We start from the raw sequence: 5,820 nt of genomic DNA, 5'->3' as shown, positions 1-5,820 counted from the left end.
GTCCCTGTTGCTAGGCAGAGCACTGGTGAGGACTGAGGCCAGTGATGTCATCACCTCCAGCTGAGACCTGCCAGGTGGTCCTGCTTCATTCAACTCTGCTGCCTCTGCCACTGCCCTGACTGGTGAGGCTGACAGCAGGTTCTCTCTCATCTAAACTCTCTGTTTACAATGGAGGCTGAAATCCTTGTGATTGGTGGTTCAATCATCAGGTCTGTTGAACTCCCAGGTGCCATCACCTGCTGTCTTCCTGGTGCCAAAGTTGTGGACATTATTGAACGTCTCCAGGACTCATCGATCTCCCCCCCCCTCAGCTCACATCCTGATTATACAGGTGTGTGTGAATGACATCACGAAGAGGCAGCCAATCATACTTCATGACCAGCTTGAGTCTCTTGCTTGTTCAAATCAGAGTCTGGGTAAATTCTGTGTTTTTTCTGGCTCCATCTCTGCTCCTTCCAGAAGCAGGGAGCATTTCAGCCTCTTTCCAGTCTGCATGAATGCTGAAAGGCTTCTGTACTGTTTGGCTTTGCTGTTCCCTGCAGCTTGGACATCAGATTAGAACGAACCACACTCACTAACTCACCTGTTCTTAACCACTGAGAGCTGATTGGGTTAAACATGGAAAAATACTGACTCACTATGAGGATGTTCTCCTGCCCTGTGTGGGTGGAGCCAAGAGAGTAAAAAGACTGAGACCCAGAAATCAGGGCTTCTTCTCCTCCAGCTTAAGGTGGTTAGACTGAAGTCTCAGCTCTGACTCTGGATCTGTTCTCTGTGTGCCAACATAAATGTGATTGGACCAGAGAAGTTGATGAGGATTTTGTTAACCTGAACCATGATAGAAAATTGTTTTAGTTTATTTGACAGCTGATTGAAGACGTGGGTCAAAACTGACCGTTACCATAGAGATGGGAACATGAAGCTGACACAAGAGGAAGGTTCCAGCTCTGAAAAAGGAGTCTGCAACCATTAACAGGAATGAGCGGAAGACAATGGATGAATGGATGGATGTTTGTGAAAATTAAAACCAGACAACCACTGTAGTCCCTCCTACATGATAAGCGCCATAATTTTTCTCACTCATGTCTTTTTTTTTAGACTGGTTCCATGGTGTAATGGTTAGCACTCTGGACTTTGAATCCAGTGATCCGAGTTCAAATCTCGGTGGAGCCTCCAGCAGGTCTCTGACGGACTTTGAAAGAGGAATTGGATTTTTCTATGGCCAACTCCTGCTACTTGGCTGTGGCTGGTTGGGAGGAGGCTCAGGCCCTAACAACGCTGCCACCACCTTCAATTAAGACCTCAGTTTTGTCCTGGTTGAGCTGGAGAAAGTTCTCTGTCACCATGACAGGTAAATGGACATCAACTGGTCCTGAGTCATCAGGAGACACGGCGATGTGAAAAGGAAAGAATCGCTGCAAGCTTGACAAATAACTGCACAAACCAGGTTCAAGCTGGACTTTGGACCCTGGTATCTGCAACAACTCCCATCAACTCCTAATCTAGCATCTCTGCTGAGGGTCCAACTATTTTACAGAACATTTGAGCATCACAACACTTAGCAGGACCTTCAAGTTGGATTCTCAGAGACTATTTCCCCAACCACTACATTGGCATCTACACTGCCCAGATAGCAGGAGTCTTTGGGCCAGATCCGTTTGAAAGCTTCCTGATCCGGCTGTGGTGCACACATGACGGTTGTGGCCCACACATGAAATACAGGTTTTAACCCGAAAGCTCCAAAATCCAAGGTGAAATGAAAATGTGTGGAACTAACTGGATTCGGTCCGAACATCCGAAGGTGCCAAATACTAAAGTAAAATCAGAACTGGACCAATCCTGGGTCTGGTGTGGTGCTGATCTGCAATCGGGATGCGGGCCGTTTTTGGGCCATCGTGCGTCGAGACACTGTTTGTGTTCAAAGTTAAAGTCCCACAATAAGAAGTAGCTGAATCTGACAGGTGAAGGTTTGGAACTACAAGATGGTGATGTTTCCTTGACTTGATGCTCTGACTGTCAGGGTGGATGACAGCTTCTTCTGCTGCTGCATCTGAGTGGCTAGGATTTGTGTCCAACCAGATCAACTTAAAGAGCTTCAACAGACAAACTGTCCAGTTTAACAACAAATACCAGTCAGTAGGGCTGAGTATCGATTCAGATTTTCCTAATCGATTTGATTCGATTTTCCGAGGTCCGATTCAATTCAATTCACGATTCAATTCGATATCCATTTATTTATTTATTTAAACCTGACCAAGTGACTGACAACACAAAAAAATGAATGAATATAAATCAAATTAAAATAAATTACAAGATAGACAATGTAAATTATGTATATGTATATATACAATGTATATTATTCAAGTATCTCCAAAGATGACACACATAAACAGGACACTCACTTAGCTACAACTGTCTCACAGCTTCTGTGCAATAACACTACAATGGTTGTGACAACTGCATCAGAACAGAATTAACAGCCATCTGTTGACTCAAATAAATGTAGGCAAATTAAAATAGCGCCAATATCTCCATTTTTTGGAACATGGTCTGTATATTTGAAACATACAATGTAAACTGAAAAACACCATCAGACAAGTGGTGACATTCCATCTTGTTTTCCAGGCATTCTGAACTTCCTGTTTGGGTTTGGTTTGTTTTTCATTCATGCAAAAAAGAAAAGTATTTACAAGTCTAAACAGCTCTGAATTACTCCTTAAAGGGTTTTCTTGACACACGAATGAAAAAGATCTTGTAAACTTCTGAACAATAATCACAAACCTAAGTCCATAAAACTTCAAGACCTGTCATCCCTTTTCTTACTTGTTGGAGAGAGTAAGATTTTTCTGCATGAAAAGGAGTTGATCAACATGTTGAGGAGTAAGGCAGCTCCTTTTTGCCGTCACAACATCCCCAGTGGTGGAAAAAACCCGCTCGGACGGGACACTGGTACCAGGTACACAAAGGTACTGTTTTGCTTGGTGGGCCAATAGGGGATCCTGCTTTGCATGTGTTCTCCACCAGTTGAGAGGATTCTCAGAGAGTGGAATGGGTGTTACTTCCCTGTATATTTTGATTTCATCCTTGGCCTTTTCAAATACAGTTTTCTGTGTAACTGTGTCTTTCCGCATGTAGGCTGACCCTAGGAGAGACATCAGTGCAGAGGATTCCTTTGGTCTCTTTGGTGGAGCAACATCTTCAATGGGATCAGGCACAGCTTCTTCTTTTCCACCAAAAGCAGATGTTTGCTGTTTGAAAATAGCAAGAAAATGATCTGGAAAGTCACTTGGAACACAATTCAGAATACAACTGCTTAATATTAAAATAATGAAGACAAATTAAATTTGAGTTGAATACAGTAAAGTACAAAAACTGTAGGAAATAAGGTTTTTTTTGGTGTCAATAACTTACATTAGATGCCTCCGCCTGTGCCACAACAGAAGCTTCAGTCACCAGTCGGGAGAATGTGTGGTTCCAGGCCTCATCAGACAAGAAAGGCAGAGCCTTGAAACGAGGGTCTGACGCTGAAGCAACATAGAGCCTGTCCTTCAAGGCACGAACCTTGAAAAGATATATTTGATCACTTAAATATAATTTAATTGGAAATGAATGTGCATGAATGCACACGCATTCACCTACATACTTTTTAAGCTTACCTTGAATTGAGGTTGTTGTCTGCTGCTGTCCTGACCTCTTTGATGACTGTTGAATCCTGGGGGACACAGCGCATCTCTTCCAACAGTTGTGCATGCAAGGGTGCAATGATGGACAGAGTCGGGGATTTTTCCTCAGACGTGGCAAGAGTGGCTGCTTTCAGTGGCTGAAGGGCTTTGACCACATCCTCTGCTACTCTTTCGTCCACTTCTGTCAACGTGCAGACATCTTTCTCGTTTCTGCGTACTTCAGGTGACAGCAGAGCTGCTGAGATGGCTGGTTGCTGCTGGAGGAAACGGTCCAGCATCTCCAGTGAGCTATTCCAACGTGTCACCACGTCAATCACCATCTTGTGCTCAGGAAGCTCCAGCACCCTTTGCTTCTCACTGAGGATGCGGCTCGCCGTAGAGCTACGATGAAAAAATGCAGCGATGCGTCTGACTCTGCCGAGCAAGCGTGCAGCTGTAGGGATTTTCAGCGCAGTTTGTGAGGCTAAATTAAGAAGGTGTGCAAAGCAACCAATGTGCAACAAGCCCGTCCTCTCCGCAGCGCGGACAATATTTGCTGCATTGTCAGTTCCGATGGCTGGCACCTTGTTCGTAAGCTTCCACTCGCCTATTGCACTGAATAACAGTTCACTGAGTTTTCTCGCTGTGTGGCTGGTTTCCACGGCTCTGGTTTGAAGAACATGGCATGCGAGGACCCAGTCGCTAATGTAGTGAGCTGTAATGGTCAGATATGAATCTGTTGCTCTTGACGTCCAACAATCACAAGTCAATGCTACGTTCTCTGCTGAGTGAAGCGAAGTTTCGATGCTTTGTTTTAAGCTTGCGTTCATGTTTGGTATTGTCACTTCACTTAGGTGTTTGCAAGTCGGCAAAATGTAGCGCGGCTCCAAAGTTTATATGAGACCTCGGAAACTGTCGTTTCCCCGACGCTGTAAGGTCGGATGTCTTTGCATATAAAACTGCGACAGCCTCGGTTATCTTATACCTGCTCCAGGCTGCGTTGTTTGAGCCGTGTCGACTGGTTTTCTGCTGGGTGATGTCTTGACAAGTGGAGATTTGTCATATTCCCACAGTACTTTACCATCCCGTTGCATAGGTTGCATATTGCTCCCCCCCCCCCCCCCCCCCCCAAGTCGTCGTTTTCTCCGTCCTTAAAACCAAAGTGCACCCAAACATCGGCCTTTAATCTTGCCGGGGGTGCCTGCAGGGTTGTGCTTCCTTCCGCCATGTTTGCTTGACTGGTAGTAAATTCTCGCGAGATCACATTCCATTAAAACTGCCACGCTGATCACGCGAGACTGCCAGAGTTGATACACAGGCTGTTCTCTGCAAGTTAGGAATCGATCTGTGGGTTTTATGAATCGATATCAAACCATGAAAAGGAAAATTGATTCAAATGGATTAAATCGATTTTTTAAACCCAACCCTACTCATTAACGATAAATCTTCCATGCAAACCAAAGTTAAACACGGTGTTCCCCAAGGTTCAGTGCTGGGGCCGATACTCTTCACTTTATATATGCTTCCTTTAGGTCATATTATTCAAAAACACTCCATCCATTTCCATTGTTTCACAGATGATACTCAATGATATTTATCAATAAAGCTGGATGAAGGCCAACAGTTATCCAATCTACAAGCATGCATTCCAGACATGAAGGCCCGGATGACTTATAACTTGTTACTGTTCAACTCTGATAAGACAGAAGTTCCTGTGCTTGGCCCAAAACCCCTTAGAGACATTATCTAGTGATGTCACTGCTCTATTGTAACTCTTTATTATCATATATTTTTATTTACTTTATTATCAGGCTGTACTAACAAGTGGTTGAAGACTCTGCAGCTGGTCCACAATGCAGGTGCACACATAGAAATAAAGCGTAAAGCATAGACATCACGCAAATCTTAGCTTCGCTGCACTGGCCTCCAGTAAAATCCAGAGTAGCGTTTAAAATCCTTCTCCCAGCTTGTGAAGCTCTTAAAGGACAATTCCAGTGCAAAACAAACCTAATGTGTGTTCTTGTATTATTAATTATTTTTGAAGAATTGCAGGGATGTATTTTTGCAACATCCAAAAGTAACCTGGTTTGGTTGCATACTGCAAATTAGCTCTCAACACAGGTTTAACAGAAAAGTCACGCAGAATCTCGTGTCTTTC

General features: G+C 44.0%; 1 non-coding gene across 1 annotated transcript; it reads left to right on the top strand.

Annotated features, from left to right (window-relative positions):
* The first annotated feature begins 1,101 nt into the window (after positions 1-1,101).
* trnaq-uug (transfer RNA glutamine (anticodon UUG)) lies at positions 1,102-1,173 on the top strand. Its single transcript has one exon. It is a non-coding gene; the product is annotated as a tRNA-Gln (tRNA).
* The last annotated feature ends 4,647 nt before the right edge of the window (positions 1,174-5,820 follow it).

Source organism: Aulostomus chinensis, chromosome 1, assembly GCF_037954235.1.
Source record: "Aulostomus chinensis isolate RoL2024-O1b breed Wild chromosome 1, RoL_Achi_v1.0, whole genome shotgun sequence".
Lineage (NCBI taxonomy): Eukaryota > Metazoa > Chordata > Actinopteri > Syngnathiformes > Aulostomidae > Aulostomus > Aulostomus chinensis.
The sequence above is the reverse complement of the archived record's forward strand: the minus strand, read 5'-3'. Positions and strand labels throughout refer to the sequence as shown.